The following is a 27,583-nucleotide window of genomic DNA, read 5'->3' on the forward strand; positions in this document are numbered from 1 at the left end:
CATTTGCAGCAACATGGGTAGATTTAGAGGGCATTATGCTATGTCAGAGAGAAAAAGATAAATACTGTATATATCACTTATATATGGAATCTAAAAAATACAACAAACTAGTGAATATAACAAAAAAGAAGCAGACTCACAGATACACAGAACAAACTAGTAGTTATCAGTGTGGAGAGAGAAGGGGAGAGGGGCAAGATAGGGGAAGAAGATTAGGAAGTGCAAACTATTAGGTACAAAATAAGCCACAGGATATATTGTACAACATGGGGGATACAGCCAATATTTTATAGTAACCATAAATGGAGCACAACTTTTATAATAACTATAAAATTGTTAATCACTATTATAGGTCTGTAACATATTTCATATAGCAACTATGCTTCAATTAAAAAAATGAATGTGTATGATTTGTGTGTGTGTGTGGCTGTGAATAGTGTGTGTGTGTGTGTGTATGTGTGGTCTCTGTGTACGAGGTGGACACTAGTATAATACAAGATGCTATAATAAGTAAACCCTACAATGTAGTATCTCAATGTAAAAGTCATTTCTTCTCTCTCCTGTAACTCAGTGTAGGTATTCCTACTTGGTGAATGTTTTTTCCCCTTGTGCAATTAGTAGTTTAGAGACCCTTGTAGCTCTGCCTTTCCCTAAGGTCTCAGAGTTTACTGCATCCAAGCAGAAGAGGAAAGAAAGGGTGGAGAAGGCATTTCTTAAACAAGAAACGAAGTACATCACTCCCTTGGTAAAGTGCTGATCACATGAGCTCTCCTTGAAGAAGTGAGGCTGGTAATGGTAGCCCTTAGTAGGAGACTATTTCCCAGCAACAATATGGAAGGTGAAGCATAAGTATTTATGGATATTAAGCCATCTCTGCACAGCCGGTTCCTCTGGTACACCCTTCTTCCCATACATAAAATATACCCACTTGGAGTTCCCGTTGTGGCGCAGTGGAAACGAATCCAACTAGGAACCATGAGGTTGCAGGTTCAATCCCTGGTCTCGCTCAGTGGGTTAAAGATCCAGCATTGCTGTGAGTTGTGGTGTGGGTCACAGATGTGGCTCAGATCTGGCATTGCTGTGGCTCTGGCACAGGCCAGCAGCAACAGCTCCGATTAGAACCCTAGCCTTGGAACCTCCATATGCCTCAGGTGCAGCCCTAAAAAAAAAGACAAAAGACAAAAAAGAAACACACCCACTGCCTCCTAAAGAAGTCAACCCAGAGTCCCATCCAGTCACTCTATCTGGAACCAAGTCCAGGATCCCATCGTGGTGTATGGTGTTCTTCACCAGGGACATGTGTATCTCCTGATGAGCCAAAGACCCACAGTCCACTTAAAATCCTTTGTGTAAAGCAAAGAACAGCGATACTTAACAGCCATGGCATACATCAATAAGGAATCTTTAGAGGAATAAATAATAAAGACCCTTTGCCTTTGTGACGGAAGAAGTTCCATGCCCTGACTCTGCTTCTGCTTTTCCTGAGAAACTCCTTTATCCATAGCTCTCCATAGCCCTTGGTTCTGTTCCCTCGGAGTTACTTTATGTCTATTATCCTCCACGGCCACCTTTAAATGGGCATCGTGAAGTGTCCCCTCCTTGGGGGCTACACAGCTTCTTCAGCCCATGTCCTGATGGTACCTGCAGGCTACTTTACAACCAGAGGCTTTTTTCAGTCCAAGCTTGTGATGACCTTGACAATACAATTCACTCAAAAGCTTACCAGGCTTCTGACACAATTGTTTCTATTCAGCTCCATGTGCCAACATCCTGTGACATTATTATTCAGCATTGCTTAATTTTATGGCTTTCTTGTCCCCACATCTTTCACCTTAATGGTAGCTTCTTTGAGGCCACCTAAAAAAATAGACTTGGCTGAGGAAAAAAAAAAAATCCTTAAGTTCTTTGTTGAGAGAGTAAGTTTGATATCTTAAAAAATCCTAATATGTCTTTGTTCAAATTCCTCTTCATTTTCATTATTTAGTGTTCAAGTCTAAAAGCATTAGAATTTCAAATCCTGAAAGTCCGCAAAGTGTAATCTTCCCTACTTTTTTCTGCTCAAAGTCTCCCACTCTTGCCTATGCTTATCTTCTAGCTTCTGGTTGGTGGCTGTGGCCTTGCTCGGCTTGTGGCCACACTGCAGTCTCTGTCTCTGAAGTTACTCTCCTTCCTCTGTGTGTATGCGTGTGCATGTGTGTGTGTGTAAGACTCCTTGGATGCCTCCCTCAGCAGTTCTTTCACTTCTGTCACAACTAAAATTGGACCACAAAACCTTACCCAATCCAGATTTAATCACAACAATAACTCACAACTTAAAAAAATAAAAAGAGGAGGATATTCGGGGATTTCAGCAATGAGACTCTCAGTCCCAGAATCCTTATATAATTAATTAATTAATTCCTATTTTCTTATACTGCAGAAGGGATCTTTCTAATCCTACCTTCCCCCTATGCCTCAATGTCTCCTTGAGGGTTTGGGAATTTATCAGAAAAAACTGCTCACCCTGGTCTCCCACTAAGAAGTCAGAGTGAGGGAGTTCCCATTGTGGCTCAGTGGTGATGAACCCAACTAGCATCCATGAGGATTGCAGGTTCGATCCCTGGCCTCACTCAGTGGGTTAAGGATCTGGTGTTGCCATGAGCTATGGTGAAGGTCACAGACATAGCTCGGATCTGGTGTTGCTGTGATTGTGGTGAAGGCTGGCAGCTGCAGCTCTGATTCGCCCCCTAGCCTGGGAACTTCCATATGCTGCAGGTGCAGCCCTGAAAAAAAAGAAAAAGAAGTCAGAATGAGAAGAGTTTTCAGAAAAGAAAATCATGGACTTGGAGAAAAGACTTGTGGATGCCCGATGGGAGAGGGAGGGAGTGGGAGGGATCAGGAGCTTAGGGTTATCAGATACAACTTAGAATAGATTTACAAGGAGATCCTGCTGAGTAGCATTGAGAACTACGTCTAGACACTCATGTTGCAACAGAACAAAGGGTGGGGGAAAAAAATGTAATGTATACATGGTAAGGATAACTTGATCCCCTTGCTGTACAGTGGGAAAATAAAATAAAATAAAATAGAATGAGAAGAGTTTTAGTAGAAGAACTCTGAGCTATGTCCTTGAGTGAAACAGACAATGTCATCCCAACCCCGTAGTTGCCTTATAAAGGAGGTAAACAAGGTGAAGGAGTGGGTTGAGGCTCTGAGAGGAGGGGGAATTAGAAGAACACCTGCTTCTTGCTTGCTTCTCTACTCTGGTAAAGCAAACAAAAGCCCAAGATTTTCATATACATGAGGTTGTCTTTGTTGCAATATCTTGTCAAATAAATTGAGTCTTTAATGTGCAGTATGTTTCCCGCCCCCCCAAAACTTTCACTATCAAGAAGACACCGTATCAAAGGACTGCACACACTCAATTTCACAAACCAATAAACACAGCTTTGGCATTAATTATCATTTTCAGCCCTTGGAAAAGAGTGACAAGAGTTATCAGGAAGATGTTCATTATTGCCAGGCTTTATCTGATGGTAATGGAAGTCTGGCCAGTCAAAAATTGAAGGTTCCCAAATGAGGACCTGCTCTCAATTGAGAGAATGGGACTGGCTGCTCCCAGATAGTTCCTTGCACATTTTATTAGCAAGAAGAGCCACAGGTAACATTTCTCCTTTGTACAGCTTTCTCTCTATTGGCTTCCTGGCTCAACAGGATACAAGCATTTCTGGTTCTGACCCTGACACCCAGTTCAGATGTCTATTGGTCATGACCAGCACTCTATGACCTATGCCCTGGGCCATCACTGGAAGATCCAGACAAGGGCTCAATCTTGCCCAAGCTGGATCACAGGCTGTCTCCTGTGCCCAACGGTTGGGCCTGGGGACTGACATTCACTGGAGCTGAATTGAGGTGATGGTCAGAATTGAAGCTAGAGGGGACATTAATTTCTGCTTTTGAGACTCCAGAGTTGCCCTAGAAGCTTCCCTTTCCAACTCTAGGATATTCAATGTTTAATTTCATAAGCCTCCCTAATATCTTTCCAATGAGTTCCTATTTTTCTTTAAGCTACAAAGGATTGGTTTCTGTTTCTTGCAACTTAAAGAAATCAAATTAATATCTCCTCTGGGACGTAGCTAGAAACCACCAAGCTCATTACATTTTCAGTGTATTGCTGAAACTGAGCCCTAAATCCTCCTGGAGAAGAGCTTCAACATTTTCAGTATATATATATTACCTCCCTCACTCTCTCTCATGTTCTCAGACTCTTAAAAAAACTCAAGAGACTTGAGAATTTACCACACTCCTCCCAGAGGCTTGGCCTGTTTCACATCAGAGGGAATACCGGGCAGAAGACACAATGTTAACTAGAGTACAGGGTTAGAGAGAATCCTGTGTTCTGGATGCTTACCTGGAAACTTCCCCTGATACCTCTTTCCTACCTAGTGCTCAAGGAAGCTTCACAAAAAATTCCCCTGGAACCTCAGACAGCGGATTTCCAGCAAAAGCTGCAAGCATGGCACCACAGTGATTTCTGTGCCATCTAGTTAGCCACAGCCATGCTCCATCCAATGAAGTCTGGGTCTCAGTTCCGGAAGGGTCTACGCCAGTCCTCGTGATACCTACACCTTTACTAGTCTTACACTCTCCAAGGTTTTCTTCTTTCCTACTAGCCAACCCCTCATTATACGAATTCTCTGATAGCTTATAATTTTTTACTAAATTTCTCTTTTAATGATCTCTGTGTAGTTTTTGCTTCCTAGTTGGACACTGACTGGCTGACATAATTAATATCATATATCAATATGATGGTTAATATTATGTGTCAATCTGACTAAACCATAAACTTCCCAGATGTCTGATTATACATTATTTCTGAGCATGAGTGTGAGTTTGAGAGTGTTTCCAGAAGAGATAACATTGGCAAGCTGATTAAAGCAGATGGAGATGGTGCTACTCAATGTCAGTGGGTACCATCCGGCCTACTGAGGGATTGAATAGAACAAAAAGGCAGAGGAACGTTGAATTCACTCTCTATCTACCCCTAGTGCACCTGGTTCTCAGAACTTCTGACTTAAACTGGGATCTACATCATTGGCTCTCTGGCTCAAAAATATTTATCAAAAGAAGTTTAAAAAATCAAAATAGAAAATTTAAATGATCATAATGCCATTTCCCAGAGACAATTTCATTCCTATATCCCAAATAAGCTGAGGTGGTCTTCCAGTGGTATCATCATTCAAGTATGTCTGAGATAGACTTTAAGTATGTCTGTTACAGCTCATCTGAGATAGACTCTCTGTGAGTTCCCTGGTGGGCTAGCAGTTAAGGACTTGGCATTGTCATTGCTGTGGCTCAGCTTCAATCCCAGGCTCAGGAAATTCCACATGTTGTAGGCAGAGCCAATAAAATAAAAAAATAAATTTAAAAAAGAAGACGATTTGATTCCCAGGAAATGTGGCTCTTCATTTCTGCAATCTACAATTGGATGTCTTCAAACAAAGTTTTACCCCACTCAACAGTCTCCCAGCCCCAGGGAATCCAAATTTATAAGGACAATGACAAGGCAGAGAGGTACACCATTTCAGTTTGCTGTTCCCACATTTGACTTGCTGTCCTTCAACTGCTGCCACTTTTCAGAAGCACAATATCATCCTCATTTTAGATAAATGTATCATTTTCTACGTAAAGAAATATTGTTACTTTCAATCTTAAGTGTCTGAATTACAGACACTTTTTTGATCAGGGGTTCCTATAGAAATAAAACTATTAAAGAAAAAATTTTTCAGCCTTGGTTAAAATTAAGAAACTGTATAACACCTAATGTTATCTAATAGGCCTTGGGAGGAAGAATCCTCCTGACATAAGTCTATTACAGTTGTATGCTGGAAAGACAAAGTATAAAAGATGAAAAAATAGTTAACATTCCTTGAAAACAGGATCACAGTGAACAAAGGGCACTGATAAAAGATGATCCTGGTGAATAAAAAGTCTCTCAATTTTATACCCTCATAGGTCCTGTCTGGTTATCTCTACTGAAAGCAAGCAGCGTACTTCTAAGATATTTAACTATTAGCTGTGAAGCTTCTCTTTAACTCTCAGGCATATAACCTTAAACCACAAAGCATATAAAGATCACAATGCTCATAAATATTTTGATTTATGAAATAAAATTCATTCTCATAATTTATAGAAAAGCACTCCAAGCCTTATCCTTGAGAACTCTTTTTACTCAGATATCATTCATTACCTTCTTTTTTTTTTTTTTTGGTCTTTTTGCTATTTCTTTGGGCCACTCCCGCGACATACGGAAGGTTGCCAGGCTAGGGGTCGAATCGGAGCTGTGGCCACCGGCCTACGCCAGAGCCACAGCAACGCGGGATCCGAACCGCATCTGCAACCTACACCGCAGCTCACGGCAACGCCGGATCCTTAACCCACTGAGCAAGGGCAGGGACGGAACCCGCAACCTCATGGTTCCTAGTTGGATTCATTAACCACTGCACCACGACGGGAACTCCCCATTCATTACCTTCTGTTAATCGGATACACTTTTGCACCTAGTTCTCCTCCTGAAGATGAATGAAGTAAAAGGTGTCTGCAGAGTCTAATCTAAATGTGCAACCAGAAGCCCATTTTCTTCCACATTCCTAAATGCTGGTCGCAAACAACGTTTCATTGGTCTGCCCATTCATTCAACAATTATCCAGCCTTACTTTGTCAGGTCTTTTTTCCCAACATTGAATTTATTTAATTTACACAGGCGATCTGTAATATTCTGTATTATGTTCTTCCTCCTGTTTGGGAGTAGAAATATGGTAATACAGAATGAAATTGCTTCTTGTTATCATGCTTACTTGGCAAAATAAAATGTTAACAAACCAGTGTCAGTCTCCAAATTTTTATTTGTAATATTATTGCTCCAGGAAATTCAAAATGACCATAACCACTGATTTTGCTCCTTTTAACCACCTCCAGACTATGTTTATTTATCACTATATTTTCATTAACTAGCCCTGTGACTTTCAATTTATGCCTTTGAATAAATGAATACCGGATGGATGAATGGATGGATGGATGGATGGATGGGTCCCTCTCTTTGAGCCGTACAATTTACTGATTAGAAAGACCCAAAGTTGGCCTAAACCAGGAACCAATATGTGCCAGCTATGTCTAAAAGGACTACCATCCTTTAATAATAACAGTTATCTTTATCGTTATTAACTGCTTAGCATATGCTGTACTATTCTAAGCACTCTGTATGATAACTCATTTAGACCCCAAAATGAATCTCTAAAGAGAATAGTTTTACAGAGTTTTATAGAGAAGAAATCGAATTCAGGGAGAAGACAAGAAATGTGCTTAAATAGCGGAGTTCAAGATCCCACTCTTATTGACTACATTATGCTGCCTCCCTTTTACAAGGACAATGGTAAGAAAATAAACCAGAAAGGAGTATAGAAAATTCACCAGTGACCCCCATCCAATCCTCTTCAACCTCACTCTCAGTGGCATGAGCTGTAACTCTAACTCATAGCAATGCTATTCTATATTAACCGTAACACAAAGCAGCATTTATATTTATTTCCAATGTTATATTATTAGTCATAACATCAAGCAACATTTATTTATTTATTTCCAAATTTTCTGCTGCACTTTTTTAGACACATCCCTCAGACTCCATTATATCTTTTGCAGGCAGCCAAAAATATTTTTTGGATTCAACTAAATTATTTTTGAGTTGCTAAGATTCAAATCTCACAGGTGCATTCTGCAAACCCACATGACTGAAGGAATTGAGCATAAGACTGAAATACAAAGAAACACAGGGATAAAATTTCTGACATAATGGAACATCTCGAGGGATTAAAATAAATACATATAGAAATCACCTGGGGCTCTGAAAACGTGATTAATTATTTCAGGAAAATATACCAACTCCAACAAAGCATTGAGCAAAATCTCATTATGCAGTACTTGCTTAGTGTGTTGCAAGTACACCATTAAAAGTACTTTTTAACCAATGGCTGCTCAAAGTTACATAAATTATTGCCATGACAACTATTTCTTCAGCAATGAAATTATGAAAACCACAATTTCCCTGACAGATAGAAAAGGCTTATCAGTTTCTATTCGCAATGAGTTTAATGTTTACCCCTCAGCAGTCATCACAGACTAGGCATCTGTGTAGCAATACAGACACTCCCCAATTTAGAAACAAGGTACTCCAAAAAAACAAGGAAAGTGGGCCGTTTGAATTTCAGGAGGCTTTGTCCCCTAGAGGTGCTTTCCATACATGTTGGAGTATTCCACACGTGTCCAGACACTCAAATTATTCATAATTTGGTTAAAATGCACACTGTTGGAGCAGAGAGAGAAAATATCATGCCTATACCATAGGTAAACAACAAGAAAAGCAATAAAACTGAAAAAAGAAACTTGGTCTGAAAAAGAACCCTGGGACAGTGTGAAGGGCTTCAAGGCTGGCCAGGCTGATCACACAGTATTGTTACTTCACTCTGTTAATGAACTTCATCTCTAGCCCTCTTTGCTCCCGTCGCACAGACTTTTCTCTCTTCCTCAATCTTTGCAGGTTCCTCTGAGCTCAGGGTCTCTGGACATGCTGCCACTTCCGTCTTGAAGCTCCCCTTCTCCACCCAGCTTCCCCACATCACCTGGCTACCCCTTACTCATCTTCAGATCTCCAACTAGGGGGCCATCCAGATGAGATAGGGCCATCGTCAGAACAGAGCACAGTATCCTGGGATGAGGATTCATGCATTTAATCTCTATCATCATTACTAGGAATTAGGAGAGTTACTTGTTTTGAGTGTTTCTTTAACCCTGTCTCCCCAACTAGATGATAAGTTCCATGACATGAGAGACACTGTCTGTCCCTGTCACCTCTATGTCTACATTACATAATACAGCCTGTACTTAATAAATATTTTGTCGTGCTTGTGCGTTTTTAAAGCAACCCTCCTTTTTCTGATAAAACTACAATATTCACATATTCTTACTTGATGCTATGGTTTGTGGATATTGTCTTAGAAATGCATCAGGTGAAGAAGAGATCTTCCTTAGATGCCTAAAAAGAAGGGAAGATAGATTTTCCACAGTGGAATAGGCAATTGAAAAAATAGTCAAGAGAAATGAGCTCTGAATTCTCTCCTTTCAAAGGGAGGAATGATGGTAGGAAAGAAATCATTGCATCATACAATTTCTAGAACTGCCTTATCATGCAGATAGCCTTAGGCTGTCTGAATAGGGGACGGGGAGAGGGATTACAGGGTAGAATAAAGGCAAGATATAGTTGGTGATACATCTGTTTAGTACAAACACAATTTAAAGGTTTGTAGTTCAGGAAATGGCTTTTCACGGAAGTATTCTTTTGACTTGACAAACATAATTTAGCTTTAGCTTAGCTTGTTTTTTAACTTTTCTTCATTCACTTATTATTTTTTTCCCAACACCTGCTGTGTTGTTACCAAGTCCTGAGCTAGGTCTCAAAGATACAGGATTAACAAGATAAATACTTTTGGAAAACTCATAATGAGCCAACTGGACAAATAATTATGAGACAAAGTCAAAGTCCTATGCTTAAATCGATCCAAACAAATAAATAATTGCATGGGCTTGCCAGAGAGAAAGAGGAAATGAGAATGGGGTCAAGAGAGCTGCCCTTTGTTAGAGGTGGCTTTTAAGCTGAGACTGCATGAAAACAGTTTCTCTTTCCAACAGGGAAAGAAGGGAGCACCTAGATGAGGGAGGGAAGAGCGTGTGCAAAGCAGGGAGCCAGCCTCTGGCATGTTTGAGAAAAGAGCAGCCATTCTCTGTGGCTGGAACAGAGAATGCATATTGTGGGCTAGCAGGCAATGGGCTTGGACATGATGGGCTAGATCTTTTTTTTCCTTCCCAGGCTAGGGCTCAAATTGGAGTTGCAACTGTTGGCCTACAGCGCAGCCACAGTGATGCCAGATCTGAGCCTCATCTGTGACCTACACCACAGCTCACTACAACAGAGGATCCTTAACCCACTGAGTGAGGCCAGGGATTGAACCCGCATCCTCATGAATACTAGTCAAATTTGTTTCCGCCACACCACAATGGGAACTCCAAGATAGGCTAGATCTTGAGCAGCCTTGAAGGTTATGAGTTCAAAATCCCCTCAAGACTAACAATATTCAAAACCCTTCTAAATATAGACACATTCTTTGGGAAAATCTTATACCAAAGTCCAGCCTATAAAGTAGAAAAAGACATAGTTGTCCTGGGCTACTGAGTGGCCAACTGACCCATCACCTCCAACCTCCACACACAGTCTATGGTTAAAACCCCAGACCATTAGAACACTCTTCCTATGGACAGTGCAGAACTGTTTGGGCTCAATAAATAAATCAGCAAGAGTTGCATAATCAAATGAGGCTTTCATCTGTCACTCTGATTTTTGCTTTTGAGGTTACTCTGTCTGCAATGGCGAATGAACAGGAGATGGGAGGTTGGCACAAGTGGGGGAAGGCATATCAATTAGCGATCCAAGTGTGGCAGGATGCTAGATGGAGGTATAGTCTGGTTTTGTCCTCAGCATATTCCCCCCTCAACATTTTCCCTCTCTGCTGGCCTCTAGGGCTGCAGGGAGAAATAGGTGATTGCTCCTAGAGCAGAAGCTGCCATCTAATTTTCTCAGCTAAAGTGTAAACCACACTAGTGCCAGGCAAGAAGAGAGGTCCAAAGAGAGAGAAAGAAGAGACCTTCCCAAACAGGAAGGAAGCCCAAGATGAGAGGAACAGATGAAAAATTTCATGGGTCTGAAGCTTGTACAATTTGAAAGACCTTCTTCTAAATAAATGGAGTTATGAAAACATACTTAGTTTTAAAAATAAATTTAGAAGGAAATTGACAACAAATCACAAATTTTTAAAGGCACTTAAAAACTGAATACGTCACAAACCCATAAATATAATATTTTTATTTGTGAACTGCCCTACGCATCCATATGATACTGCTTTTGCTTACACTTTCTAGCTGTATACTATTCTATGACTGCTTCATATGATAATTGTGTATTTTCTCTGGAAACAGTAGATAATTCAGTATTTCTTCCAACCTGGTCAGTTGAATCTTGATGTATTATTATCTTTAGTTATTTATTTAAAGTTCAGAAAATTTTCTTTCAGCTTACTCTTTTTGGTAATATCATGTAAATTTTTAGAATTGTCGAATTCAAGAAACCTCTGTCAAGTCTGTTTTATATATGAGCTGGAAGATTTCAGGTCATTTCAAGCATTCCTTTGCTAAGACAAATCATATTCTTTCGGTTGATGACACCCATTGACCAGTTTGTCATACCATTGTCTTTACTGCCATGCTGCATTATATGTCTATAATATGATCATTGAAGTCACTATTTTATGTCAAAACAGCAATAGATTTAAATTGTTTTCCAATGTGTTCATATGACTCACTCCTCTTCCTTAACTGGATTATTAAGCAATCCAAGGGCACATTCATTATCTCTGTTTATCACTCACTTCCTTTAACACAGAAAAAAATTTTGGCCAGCTAAAGAATTACAACTTACTCATAGGGTTTCAGTGAGAACAGTAGCTTATAATAATGGCCAACTAATCACATTTGACAAAGACTCAACCATAAAGTAGTAATATTTGGTATCTGGTTTACTTATCTAACACTTTGTTATTACACATCTTCTCATTATTTAATTCTGATAAATGATTTGGGATAATTAAGTCACATTTACTTCTTCATTTTGACGTTTCTCAGTGTGCTCATACAATAGTGAATCAAAGGTAGTGATTTGTTCAATAACTCCTATGATTTTAGTAATCAGCAATATTTACAGAATACCACTTTTCAATGTACTCTGAAGGAAAATCTCATTCACTTAAAATTTTTTATAGGTATAAGTACTCTTTAAATGCGTAAAAATAATACTAAACATTGTCAATACAACTGTTCTCTCTTCTTGGTTCTTCAAGATGTTCATCTAGTGCATGTGTATTTGACTGATGTGTGATTCAAGTGCCTTCTTGTCTGTGGAATCCTCCTGACTTTCAAGAAAGTTATGCCCGACTTACTGAAAACGCTTTATAAATTATACAGTGTACACAAGGTCTTATCTTAGGCTCTATTTTTTGTAACAGCTGGAGCATTATTCTTTTTGTTGTTCTTCATAATATCTACTTGAAAAATATTTCTACGGTCTGCTGTATGTTCTATTTAATTCTCTGTAAATATTACCAACATCATGATTTTGAAAAAAAGAAAAAAGCTTTCTTTTATTAAATAGTGCTGTCAAGACAAACATGGTACTTATCAAAGCCAATGAATTTTCCCAGCAATGCTGTTATTAAAAATCCTGCATGCTCTGGTGATCTTACAGATTTTTAGTTTCAGTTGCAATAAGAGAGTTTTTGGTGAGACTTTATTTTTTTTTTTATTTGTCTTCTAGGGCCACACTTACATCATATAGAGGTTCCCAGGCTAGGGGTCAATTGGAGCTGTGGCCGCTGGCCTACACCACAGCTACAACAGCGTCAGATCCGAACCACACCTGCAACCTACACCACAGCTCACAGCAACACCGGATCCTTAACCCACTGAGCAAGGCCAGGATTGAACTTGTGTCTTCATGGATGCTAGTCAGATTCATTTCCGCTGGGCTACTATGGGAACTCCAGGTGAGCCAATTTTTGTCTTTTTGTTTCAATCTGTCTTTTGCCAAAATTGTCCATTACATTTTTGGCTTCCACTAGAATACTCCTTTCCCATAGTACCTGAATTTGCATGTAATTAATAATTAGGCATAACAGTGTATTTAATTTATTTGAAATTAAGGTATATAAAAATTCAAATTTATTTTTGGTTTGCTGCCACACTGTGGTGACCTACATAGTTGGATAATAATATTTCTCTGATGTTAAATACATTAACATGCCAATGAATATGTGTAGGAATTCACTAGACCACTTGTTTCTTGAAGATCCTTTGCTATGTTAGTGGTAATTTTGCATGCCAATTCATCTGGAGCCCCCAGACTACCTCAGGACAATAAGACTCAAGTACACTAAGATGTAAGCTACTGTGTGGGATGCATAAAACGTCACTTCACACAGAAGTACTTAACGTTTAAAATAACTACTATAGTTTTATGCTGTACAGAAATTCTATACAGCTGCTATATTTTTATGCTGTACAGAAAGTTCAGAAATTCTGATGTTTGTCATGACTTTTATTTAAAAAGAAAATATTACATTTATAATTGTATATAATGTATCAACAGGTATATTTCCTGACAGACAATGTTCTGAGGAGGTATAAGTAGGAACTGCTTCATTTTTTCTTCACTGTCCACATATTTCCAGGGCCATAGGATATATGACATCACAGTCAACCTATGGTCCTGCACCACTGTTTCACAATGCTGAACAAGTCCTGGGAAGATTCCAGGAAGCCATTCCTATACTATACCTATAGCTAACAATAGCATAATCATACACAGAAGCCACTGAACATGAGCGAAACGAACTAAATATTTCCTGGACCCAACTGCCCTGTTGTGTGATGTCCAAAATGCCAGCAAACGCCAAAGCCACCCAACATGAGATGGAATCAGAGTGATGACAGTAGTCTTCACTGATGATGGTTAAAACACATGATCATGTGAACACAATGCCAGGGCCCTTCCAATGACCTCTAAAGGGCCCCTTGAAAGTGAGTCACCTTGAAGATAGTTTTAATTAGCTTTACGGTAAATCCACTGTCTAAGAGGAATACAGGGTCAGGGTCAGAAAGCAAAAGGAGCACGCCCTTGAACGGGCACCTCCAAGGAGAACCAAGAAGTGTTCCTGATGAGGCTGAATTCTTGGCATCAAAACATTCCCTTGCCAAAAGGAGACATGGAAGCCACACAGATGCTGACAAAAAAGCCTGAATAGGTGCATTCTTACAGGACACTAGAGTGGACACTTTGAAGTTGGGTGGGGGAGGGAGTTGTTATTCTTGTCATTTCTATTCCCATTGTCATCATTGTTTTCTAATAAACTGGAAACTTCCTGTCCTCTGTAATGACCAGCTTCTCACCAGCCTAGTAGGATCGGGACTCAGAATAGACTATTAGACAATAAAGAAATGTAACATGTCTTGCATGCCCAGGTTGAGATCATGGTCACAAACCCATGCCCATTTCACATGAGATACTTGTTATTTCTCTCTCAGGAATCAAAGAGGTTAATAACAAACATACCACTAAAGAAAGAGGTATGACACTAACTATGGAAGGTATTAAGGTATTATTTTCATTGACAGTTTCAGAGGATAGTCCAAGGAACCCTAAAAATATTTATTCACATTTTCCTTTTCAGAAACAGTATGAAAAGTGATTGCCTTTCAATTCTGTAGTTATATTTTATTTTCTTCACTGTTTAGGCCAAGAGTTAGGATAAGAACATCTCATTGAAAAAGAACAGTGTTCTGCCTTGCACTTGGGTTTCTCCAAGACTCCTTGATGCACAGCAATCATAGACCCTAATGTGACCTTATACCTCCATAAAAATTTCTGGATAGAATCATCATGTTTACAAAGCCCCCCTGTTTTCCTACCAGCACTCAGAAAACAGTGAGCACTGCATTCATGGCTTCTGCAAAGAACACCATAAATGCTGTTACAGAAACTGATGCCTGGCAAATAATCACTTCCCTGAAAATTACCTCGCTGAACTGAGTTCCTAGTACTGAATAAAATAGAAATTATATGTTTGCTGGCCAATTTGAAACATGAACTATGCTGAGTTATTCCAGCCTGTGGCATGTGAAATCACTTCAGTCTGTGACTAGTATGATGCTGTGAAAGTGTAAGATTCAGTGAGAACTCAGAGAAGGAAAAAGGGGGTGACATCTTTGCTGCTACCCCAACTTCCTGGAGGAAAAACAAATTGTAAGGGTGCAAATCAAAATAAACTGTGCATAGAACCTGATGTCAGAGGTGTTTATTTTGAAATATAAGTCCCAGTTCTATTCTGAGACAGAGTAAAATGTGTTGATTTTTTTTTCATTTAAATTAAAAGGAAAATTATGAGAGCTCTGTTATAACTTACAGGATGATGACACTGCAATCTTTTCATTTCCCAAGAAACCCCCTCTAGTACTTCTAAGAAGTCTATGTCCTTGCAAATGTTTTGGCCACTCTGAGCCTGTAATATTATGTGCACAAACTGGTGTCTAGAATAAACTACAGATCCTCAGCAACTGAGGTAATAGGTGGCATGTGATTGATCACTCCGTGCTCATTCTCACCTGGTACCACAGATGCCTCAGGCTGGTGCCTGAAAGCCTACTGCTCAACTGGAACTACTTTTCTCAAAAATTAGCATTACTCACTTCTATGTTGGGCTCACTGATTTAAGGTCAAGCCCCTCCAGCAGGAAGGTACAAGTAGCCACAGCTGGAGCTGTGCCAGTTCTATTCCTTTGCTCCAAATGCACCATTTCTCACTAGACAGAGTGGTTAACAGGGCTTAATCTGGGAGCTCCTGTTGTGGCTCAATGGGTTACAAAACTAACTAGGATCCAGGAGGATCAATCCCTGGCCTCACTCAGTGGGTTAAGGATCCGGCATTGCCATGAGCTGTGAAGTAGGTCACAGACTTGGCTTGGATCCCACGTTGCTGTGGCTGTGGTATGGACTGGCAGCTGCAGCTCTAATTCAATCCCCAGCCTGTGAACATCCACATGCCACAGGTGCAGCCCTTAAAAAAAAAAAAAGGCGGCTTAATCTGAGATCACATCTGAACTCTTGTGACTTCGTGCAAATGTTTGTCCTTCTGAGTATCACCTTCTTCAGTAATATAGAGATATTGCTTGTGCTTTCCATTAGACAAGATAATATATGTTAAGTGCCTGGCTCATAATAAATGCTCAAAAAAATGGGTCTAATATTACTTTGCAACTCCAGATAGGTTTCCAGTTTTGATTCAACCATTCAGCCATTTTAAATAATCATTACAACATATTCATGAAATATGCATTGGGCACCAGTTCTATGCCAAGTGTTCTCCTGGGCACTGGGGATGCAGCGATGGGCAAGACACAGTCCTTGCTTTCTGCCCTGCCACAAAGAGCCAACTCAAGGCATGTCTGAGCAGGACCAGCTCCTGACGTGGTGTGTGTTCTTTTCAAAGTAGACATCCTCATGGGGACCAAAGAGGGAATAAACAGAAACAAAGTATCTACTTGAAATTATTTACAACCAAACAGGGCAAACAGCTTTATGGACTTTTTTAACACTGAAGACCAGAATTCAAATAAATAAATAAACACAGCTTTTGAGGTCTTGAGGCATTTCTCCAGGCATCCATGTTATAAGGTAAGGTCCTTGCCTCCACGTATGCCTCTTCCACACACTTCAGAAGCCCTGCTAACACATGCCATGGAACATGTGTTAAGCATGATGCCTTTGAACACACAGTTTGTTAAAACATCTCTGAATTCTGAGTCCACACTCCTCAGTGTTGCTCACTGCCCACAGGCTTAGATACAGCTGGGGCATTTACTCCTCATGCAGATCTGAGTGCTGCAGGCAGCAGTTTCAAACGAGACATCTCATCTCATCTCAAATTAATAAACTACCATTCTATTTCTTTTTGTGTGTGTGTGTGTTGTTGTTGTTGTTATTTCTTGGGCCGCTCCCGCGGCAAATGGAGGTTCCCAGGTTAGGGGTCGAATCGGAGCTGTAGCCACCGGCCTACGCCAGAGCCACAGCAACGCGGGATCCAAGCCACGTCTGCAACCTACACCACAGCTCACGGCAACGCCGGATCATTAACCCACTGAGCAAGGGCAGGGACCGAATCCGCAACCTCATGGTTCCTAGTCGGATTTGTTAACCACTGTGCCACGACGGGAACTCCACCATTCTATTTCTTATATGTGGACATGAATCCCTCATTCGAGAAATTTTACTGAGTTCCTACAATAAACCAGGTGATGCCATAGATAATGAAGATATGAGTAAATAAAGAGATAAATTTTAAGTTCTCCCAGGAAGCTACATTTCAAGCATCAGAGATGGTAGTTTCTCTACTCTTCAAGGCACTACCTACAGGACTCAGAGAATGGTAAGAAAAATTCCACACTAGAATTCTGAATTATCCTCTGAAATCAAAGAGCACCTTATAGTTGATATATTCTTCTAGTCACTGCCATCAGCGACAGATTGGGAGGGGGGGAAATTCCTTTGACTATCCTGAGAAGATCATGAGAGCACCAGGACACTAATAACTAATTGATAGTAACTATATAATAATAATAATAATAGACAAACTTCAAATATCACTGACTCAAGATAATAAAGACTAGTTTCCTCTCGGTCCAAGCTACTGTTCCATTTTGGATAGCTGTCCTCCAAACCCTAATTTAAGAACCAGATTCACAGTGAAACTTCTCCAATCCAAGCCTCTCAGTGTTTCCATCTGGCCAGGAAGAAGGGAAAGAGTATGGAAAGTCATGAGTGGTAGATCATGTGTGGGCCAGGAAGCGGTCTGTGTCACATCTGCCAACATTCCATTGGCCAGAACCCAAACACATGGACACACCTACCTGCCCTCTCACTAAGCCAGCTGGGCTTTGATAGAAAGCATAGCAACCACACCTAAGAGCAGGAATTGGGCTCGGCCATGGGAATCCGCAGATCCTGGATCTCACTAAGCCCAGGGCGGACATATGAAAAATGGGAAGCTCATCCAAGATCTTACACTTACTTTGCATATTGGGTTTTCAAAAGCTCTTTCATGTTTACACCCTCATTCCTCAAAATAACTTCTTGGGATAGGTGTTTTCAGGCAAATGAGGGATGAGAACACTGAAGGGTTAGTTATTTGCCTGAGTCTACATGGTTTATAAGTAGAGTGACCATATCATTATCTTTTAAAGCAGGACATATTTTAAGAAAGAAAGGGGGTCCTCTTAATAACTGCATTGGAGAGTAATATAACTTGGGAAAATCCTGGGCAAACTGGGATACATTGTCCCCTACATGGAGGAAGTAGACTATGGACTTAATCATAAAGCTCCAGACCTCAAGTCTGATGTCCTTTCCTCTACACTCTATCGGGCCTTTCAGTTAAATTGAATCTAAAAAATTGTTATGGAAAATAGTACTTAGTCCACTCTAGAGTACTATGTTAAAATTGAGCCTTTAGTGACTGCAAATAATGTTTGCAGAATTTAAACCAATCCCAAAAGATGTGCAGTAAAAGTCACAGGTGTTTAATCCATACAAATGAAATAAACTGGGCTTTAATTGCAGGTAATTTGGTTTTATAGTGAAAACCAAGGGGAATATAGATTTAATGGTTTCTGTTTTACACATGGTGGGAGAAATTGGACACAAGATTCCATGCTGTGGCCAATGAGTCATATGAACAAAGGGAGTCTGCCCCCAAGGTGTGCATGTGTGTGTGGGGTAGAGAGATTTTCCCATGGCCTTGTGAGTAGAGTGACCATATAATTTATCGTCCAAACCAGAACACTGTTAAAAGTGAAAAAGGGGTTCTAATAATAACCATGTCAGGGGAATGGTTATAAATTTGGACTGCCTAGAGCACACTGGGATATAGGGCTGTTCCTTAAAAGTGAAGGAGGTTTTTTCCTCTCAGGGATTTTCTCCCTCACCCAGCCTGGACAGGCTCTTAACAGGGTGGACAATAAAATTCATGACAATTTTACTGGTCCACCTTTCTTTTTATTTTTTTTTTTATTTTTTTTTTTTTTGCTATTTCTTGGGCCGCTCCCGCGGCATATGGAGATTCCCAGGCTAGGGGTCCAATCGGAGCTGTAGCCACCGGCCTACGCCAGAGCCACAGCAACGCGGGATCCAAGCCGTGTCTGCAACCTACACCACAGCTCACGGCAACGCCGGATCGTTAACCCACTGAGCAAGCGCAGGGACCGAACCCGCAACCTCATGGTTCCTAGTCGGATTTGTTAACCACTGCGCCACGACGGGAACGCCCACCTTTCTTTTTAGAAGAAAATTGTAGTTAATGAGAGTTTCCTCAGAAAATGCAGTATTTCATTTTCTTTAATTAACATAATGCCCCAAAACCTCTCTGATTTCTATAATCCTAAGAAGAACTTTAGATGGTAAGGCAATTACAATTCTTGGAAATGTTTTTTGATTGAAATAATGCAATATATTGTTTAATATTTGTTTACTTGTGTTATTAATGTCTGCACTAGACTATAACAATGTTACATAAAAATAACTATTTCATCCAATAACATTGCTTAATGATTCTTATGAAATAAGCTACCAAATATTGAGAGAAATGACCAATTGTTGGCTTGAACAAGTAGGTCTATTTAACCCAAAGATTAATCCAAAAAACTTACTTGCATATAACAATACCCAAATCAATACCTACTTTCACCTTTTATTTCTTAAAAAACTAAAATTTTGCCCAGAAGCCTTGCAATAAAATATCAACAGAAAACTGCATGTAAAAAAGATAAATTTTATATTGATACTATTGCAGAAAATAGGCATTCTTTACACATTTTTCTTCAATGGCATCTCACTTTGGTTAAATCATCTTGCAAGACTGAAAATAGAAACTCCCTACCCTCAGAACAATTTTCAATCTCAGCTTGCCTGGGTCTAATCATACCAGGAACTGGAGCAAGAGTCCTTTTGGTCTCACCAATCACACTCGTAGCAGCCTCTGGGGAGAAACCAGAGACATGAGCTGATTTGACCTTATGTTTGATTTAGGTCAGGGTACTATCCTCTCATCACCAGTGTTTTTTGCTGCCACCGGGCACACACAGATGCTACTCTGATTTCTTGCTACCACTATGCACCCCAAACATTCAAAGACTCAAGTATAAACAGAATAAGATATAGAAACAGCCCCAAAACACTATGCCCCCCAAACACTCAAAGATTCTAATACAAGTAGAACAGGACACTCACTGCAATTAAAACATATGTGTGATATCATTACTATAGAGATTACAATAATAATAGGGACCATCCTTAATCATTGCTTGTGCTGATGTTTCCTCTATGAATTATATTTTTTAACTGAAGTACAATTGATTTACAATGTTGAGTTAATTTCTGCTGTACAGCAAAATGAACTTTAAATGTTAGGCCACTGCTGGTTTCTCAGAAGTCCTTTCATGGAACTGCCACTTCTCTAGGAGCCAAGAACCTCGGCAATGCTTCCCTCTGCATGTACACAGCAATGATGGGATAGCGATTTTTGCATATTCCAGATGCCCACTAATGTTTATGCTCCCATTTGTGGAGATGCTTCTTTGGTGTTCTGGTTGTCATAGCAGTGAAACAGACCATCATTTTAGTAACATAAAACAATGACCATTTTATTATGCTCACAGATTCTGTAGGTCAAGAAGTAGGAAAGAGCACAGTTGAGACAGTTTACAACATCTGGGGACTCAGTCTGAAAGAGCTGCATGGCTGAAGGGAGGCATCGCTGGGGAAAGGGGATCTTTCAAGATGGCTTCTTCACTCTCACGTCTGGTGCCTGGGCTGAGCTGACTTAACCAGAACTGCTGAAGAGACCACTTACAAGTTGTTCTCCATGTGACCTGAGCTTCTCTTAGCATGAAGACTGAATCCTGAAAGGACTTTCCTGGAGAGAGTTTCAAGCCCAGGTAGAAACTACACCACCTTTTCTGCCCAGCCTCAGATATCACCACCTGACCCATTATTGCTGTGATAAATGCACCCAAATTTACATGGTAAGGACCCAGACTCCACCTCAGAATTTAGAAACCATGTTTTAAAATTGCCATGTATGGAGTTCCCGTCGTGGCGCAGTGGTTAACGAATCCGACTAGGAACCATGAGGTTGCGGGTTCAATCCCTGCTCTTGCTCAGTGGGTTAACGATCCAGCGTTGCCGTGAGCTGTGGTGTAGGTTACAGATACAGCTCAGATCCCGCGTTGCTGTGGCTCTGGCGTAGGCCGGTGGCTACAGCTCCGACTCAACCCCTAGCCTGGGAACCTCCATATGCTGCGGGAGCGGCCCAAAGAAATAGCAAAAAGACAAAAAAATAAATAAAACTGCCATGTATGATTACACCAAGCATGTCCCTTTTTCCTTCATTATTATAGACTTGCATTTGAGGCTAGCCTTTAAGACCAGCACAGTGATAGCTACCGTAAGCTTTATTTTTAAATACTAAACAAGCTAAGAGATATGTAATAGAAAAACAATGTTGCCAGTAGTTTTGCCACTTTGAAGATGGTAAGTGGGGCTCAGTATACAAGGAATTGAGAAAGTACTGAATCCAAATCTGCAACTCAGTGCAATAATGCACCTGGGAGTTCCCGTCGTGGCGCAGTGGTTAACAAATCCGACTAGGAACCATGAGGTTGCGGGTTCGGTCCCTGCCCTTGCTCAGTGGGTTAACGATCCGGCGTTGCTGTGAGCTGTGGTGTGGGTTGCAGACGCGGCTCGGATCCCGCATTGCTGTGGCTCTGGCGTAGGCCGGTGGCTGCGGCTCCGATTAGACCCCTAGCCTGGGAACCTCCATATGCCGCGGGAGCGGCCCAAGAAATAGCAACAACAACAACAAAAAAAAAAAGGCCAAAAAAAAAATAATAATAATGCACCAGATCCATGTAACACCTGCACGCACTTTTTTTAAACAGGTGTTTTGCCACTTTTGCCTTTCTACTCCACTAATAGGGGGGATTCCGACAGGCACAGCCCAGCCCACCAAGCCGTTATTCCACAGCCAGGGATGGATACCACCACTGCTTCTTAGTTAAGCCCTATCTTCTGTCTGACAGTCACCACTCATTTGCCTCTGGTCCTCTCAGTCTAGTTTTGGGGTAAAAATAATGTTCTGTGGGGAGTTCCTGTTGTAGCTCAGTGGTAATGAACCTGACTTGTATCCATGAGGTTGCAGGTTCAATCCCTGGCCTCAGTGGGTTAAGGACCTGGAGTTGCCATGAGCTATGGTGGTAGTCATGGCTTAGATCCCAAGTTTCTGTGGTGCGGGCCAGCAGATGTAGCTCTGATTCAACCCCTAGTCTAGGAACTTCCATATGCTATGGGTTTGGCCCTAAAATGCAAAAAAAGTAATTTAAAAAAATTTTTAAATAATAATAATAATGTTCTATGGAGACAAACAGATGAGAGGTAACAGGAGCCTAAACTGAAGGAAATATTATTCCAGTCTTCATTCTTGGTGTCTTGAATCCTAAAATTTGGCAATTCTTTGGTTATTCATAGTACGTTGTTATTACTGGTGATAGTGACATGTGATCCAGGGTTTTAATGGTGATAGAAATAGTTGCATCGGTCCTCCTGTTCATTCTGGTCATAGACAAGTATTCCAGGGGGCTGAGAACAACATGCTCCTCTTCCTTGCTTTCCTTTTTTTCTCTTTTTCGGCTGCACCTGGAGCATATGGAAGTTTCTGGGCTAGGGGTCAAATCAGAGCTGCACCTGAGGCCTATGCCACAGTCATAGCAACACTGGGCCCCTCCCACATTTGCGGCCTACATCGTAGTTTGCAGCAATCCTAGATCCTTAGTCCACTGAGCAAGGCCGGGGATCGAACTCACATATTCATGGACACTATGTCGGGTTCTTAACCAGCTGAGCCACGAGAACCCCATTCCTTGCTTTTCTATCCCATCAAACTAGTAAAGCACAACCATGTCCTTCTTGGTTCCAATACGTGAGCAGCTGATGGAGAAAATCAAACAACTGTGTATGTTCATGAATCAAAGGTCTGTGTTTTCTAGAAATTCCAGGTCTGCCCTTTTCTATCTGTATCACCTTGTGTATATATCTTAATCAGTTTTCCTATCTAAAAAATGACGAGAAAAATAATATCTATTTTATATGGCTGTGGTGAAGTTAAGTTAAATTACGCATATAAAGTGCTGAGTATATTATAAATATGCAGTAAATCACTAAATGTTAACTGTTCTTAGCTATTATGTTTCTAGTCCCAGCTGGAGTTGATGATTTTAACGTTCTCCTCCATTCTGCATAATCACAATTTTGAAACTTCATTTCTATCTAAAACGTTACCACTTCCATGCTTACTCTCAGCTGATTGCTTCTGAATATACAGAGAATATCTTCCTCTTCCCAAAGCCCCAGACTGCCCTAGGGTTTATCGTCCTGGACGGCAGGATGCACATTCCCAACATCTTTTTTGTCTGCCCCACCTTCATACGCACACACGTACATGACATGCAGCATGGCAAACAGACACAGGAGTTGGCCTGGCCTTCATCAAGAGTTGCCATTCCCCTGCCAAGATTCCCCTTAAAAAGGGCCAGCTTATGCTAGAGACACTTTCTCAGTGATTCATTGAGCCAGGAATCTGGGAACCAGACCAGAACTTACTCTACTGATAGTTTCCTACACAGACCACAACACGCCAGCGTCCACACTTACCAGGCACAATGGATAGGATCCATTCCAGCTCTAAATGTCCCATCATTATGTTTTAATTCTTCTGAACTGTGGCCAGGGGTGTTTTGGAGCCCACTTATAGCTGACTTTCAAGAGCTGATTAATAACATTTCAGGAATTTTGTGAGCCAGTTGTTATACATAGCCATTATTTAAAATAACAATATATAAACTTACATATTAAAGGAATCACATTAAAAATAAAGATAACAAATACTCAAAATGCATCACATCCTAATAATTGTACCACATTTTTCTGTTATCTCTGCCTTTAAGGTTATTTACGCCTATTCTATCTGTAGATTAGGAAGAATTTATGATGATGTGCTACCATGTATCTCCTCTCAACTCTGCAATAAGTAATGTTATGTTTGTAGCTTTAAACTGATCATGGTGGCTACCATTCAGAGCTTGATTTATGTTTTTGTTGATTGTCTTGACATGAGAAGTAATGGAGAAAATGTTAATAGTGCAGATTACACTTGTACATGTCTGTAGCCATTACCATGAGAGTAGCACAAAAAATTGAAGACTGCTGTCCCAGGATTTGAAGCAAAGAAGTTGCTCACATCATTGACACACTAATAAAGTTCTGATAAGGATCTTCATTGTTTCCCTTTTGTTTTAGTCTCACCTATTAATATAAATAAAAGTATACCAAGATTCATATCAGAACTATACTCATTCATCAGTTACAACCATGGGTTGGATACCTACAAATAGAGTTCAGCAAAAATCAACGAGAGCATTCTGTGAGGATTAATTGGCTATATGGAATTAACAATAAAGAGTATTGTATGTTTTATTATTTGTCAGTTGTGTGCTACATATCCTTTATATCAGTAAAATTTATATTATATATATAGGAGAGTACAAACATTTTTTTGAGAGTCTATTGTTGAACATTTTCTGGCACACTACTGATGCTGTGACTATTTCTATTAATTTCTTATAGAAGGGTCAGACAGAGCTCAGAGAATTTGGATCTATTTTCAAATGTCACATGCAGGAGTTTCCGGAATTCTCAAGGTATTGATCTTTACATCTTCAAATTCTTATGATGGCATTTTTGCCTTATTCACAGTATGACTATGATGTAATGAGGCTGGTCTGATAACAAACAGACCGAAGTCCTTCACTAACCTAAGGAAGAAGCCATGGATTTAGGATACATTTAAATTTAGTATCTGTTTTTTGCTTGGCTATTGATAAAGCATTAGGAGAAGGCAGCAAATGTTCTCTGTAGGATGCCACAGTGAAAGAAGGCATTGGATCTGCTCTACCTCTGGACTGTTCTCCCACCACCTCATTAAGCCAAATCCAGTGGTTCAAGGAGCTGTTCCTGTCCCTACCCCACTATGAAGGTGCACAGAGCTTAGTGGACTTCATCTAATCTGAGACAGAGTCCAGCTGAAGCCCTGGGAATAAGAGAAGACATGGCACCAATTACACAAACAACCTCATTTGCATATCAGATCCCAACAACTTGGTCAAGACATATAATAAGGAGATGCAAAGAAAGATAACCCAGAAAGATTTAGCAGCAGATAGGATGACATATTAAGACCTAGGAGAGCTAAACATCTATAGCAGAAAAGAGGAGACTCAGGGGACTATAGTTACAGGCTATAAGTTCATTCTAGATAACAATAAAAATGCCATCAGACAGTTGTTGGCAGCATAGGTCAGTGGGAGGAAATGGAGATATTATGATACAAAATAAGAAAAGTTCTACCTTTAAATACAGAAAATATTTTAGAACTGAGTAGTTCTATAATTTAAGATTATCTTTTTAATAAGGTACTAAATAATAGATTAAATGATTGGACAACACTAGGAAAATTATAATGAAGATTTTTTTTTTTTTATCTTTTTAGGGCTGCACACATGGCATATGGAAGCTGCCAGGCTAGGGGTCCAATCGGAGCTGCAGCTGCCAGCCTACGCCACAGCCACAACAATGCCAGATTCAAGCCACGTCTGTAACCTACACCACAGCTCACAGCAACACCAGATCCTTAACCCACTGAGAGAGGCCAGGGATTGAACCTGCATCCTCATGGATACTAGTCAAATTCTTAACCCACTGAGCCACAATAAGAACTCCCAATAATAAGGAATTTTTTTCTAAATGAATGATGCTTTCACACAAGTATATTTATCATGATTTTATGCCAAAAGATTATATAAATATGTAGGCTGATATTGAAACTATAGCTTTCCTTCACAGATTCATTGCACCTGTGATATTTTCCCTAAGTTTCCTTGCATAACAGTAACAGAAACTTGCAATTTTCTGCTTTGTATTTCTCATAACAATCTCATCGTGTGTGATTTCATTGAGTCACTTAACTGGGAGCACAGATTAAATTTCACTATTGTTATTTAGTTATGGGGTATTGGATTTTTACCTATTAAAACCACACAACTTAACAGAACTCCCTATTTCATGACGTGCATTTGCGATTTCTAAAAGGGTGGGTGGGTTCCAAGAGAATCTGGAAAGGGTATGCCTATCTCTAAACTTTTTTTTTGCAAATAGGCCCCTTGTTCTCAGATGGAAATGAGTGAAATGTTTGATGATTTTTGAATAGTTACAAATAAGCCTCTTAATTTTAATTTGAAATGCCAGAGTTATCATGAAGTTCTTTAGGAAAGGCAGTTCACTTTGAAAACATTTAAACCTAGGTTCTAATTTAAATTAAAGTGAAAGATTTGTTTGAAGTTTTGGAAACCCAGAAGTTAAAGGCAATGTAAGTATAGGCTAGCACTTCGCAGACCTCTGAAAGATTTGCGCAAGTATAGGAATACCGAGAATACTGTGAAGAGGGCTGGATGGACTTCTAAGAGCCCGATCATTTGCCCTCCGTGACATATGTCCCAACAACAAAATCAGGGCACTACCTTTGCTATATAACTGGTCCAAGAGACTCCACACACTCAGCAATCCTTATTTAAATTTTCTCTAATCTAAATTTTAGTTATTGTATTTTATACTTATTTTACTTTATCCGTATGCAATATGAAAAGAAACAAACTACTATTCACTTACACTCTTCCTCAGTACGTGGAGATCAATTGAATCTCTTCTGGAAAGGACAATCATCCAATTCTCGGCAATTGCATGGGATAAGCCTGATATTCACAGTGTGTGCATTTCCTGACGTTTCTGTCGGTTTTCCGGAGGTCCTAAGGTTCCATTGCTTGGGGCTTAATTTATAATGGTATACATTATGTCACCATAGGCTAGAGCTTTGGACCATCTCAGAATCAGTCCCCAGACAATGAATATCAAACTTCTTCTATAATTGTTGGAAATTGAATATCCATCCCCAAGAACTTATTCAACTCATCACAGGAAAATTTTCTTTATGCCCATGTGTATTATCTACACTTGGGCACACAGCCAAATTTTAGGCAGATTAAGAGACTACTACACATGATCTAAGGTAACAGTTGAAATAAAAAGTTATCCTGCACTCCTGCATTCCTACTCAAAGGGAGATAATGAACTTCGTAATTCCCTGCAAAGTGTAAAGTAATGTAAAGTAAAATTCCAGCAAGGACCAAGGCTATAAGCCATTATCTGAATCGCTCCAAGCTATATTTTTTGTCTCAGAGAGTATTTTTTTTAAAATACTGACTAACCAAAAGGAGTTCATGAACATCTTGAGCAAATGCTAGAAAAGCTTGTAGTGAGTATTCAAATCTTTATTATATGACAATCTCCTCATCCAAGTCATTTAGAGGCCCTTTTGTTCATTTAAGGCTAATATGCTGAAGGGAGTTTGGCCACATGGGCTTCTCACCAGAAGTGAAATAAACTGCTGTAGAGTTTTACCAAACATTTATTGATGGAACATATAACCGATTTACTAACAGGATGGACATAGTAGAATAAGAAGAGAAAAAAGAAAATAGTCTTTCTCATATATACTTTTTCTTTTTCTCTCTGAGCAATTTCTTGGACAGATCTCCTAGTTTCTCCGGTGCCTTTCAGGTAATAAAAAACAGTGTTACCTCTTGGTACAAAAAAGTCCACTATCTTATATCAAGTGTCATTCTCTCAATGTAGTTAAAGTTTTTCTGACTTCTCTGAACTGAGCTGAACTCAGGCTCAA

The sequence above is a fragment of the Phacochoerus africanus genome, chromosome 2, assembly GCF_016906955.1.
Source record: "Phacochoerus africanus isolate WHEZ1 chromosome 2, ROS_Pafr_v1, whole genome shotgun sequence".
Classification (NCBI taxonomy): Eukaryota; Metazoa; Chordata; class Mammalia; order Artiodactyla; family Suidae; genus Phacochoerus; species Phacochoerus africanus.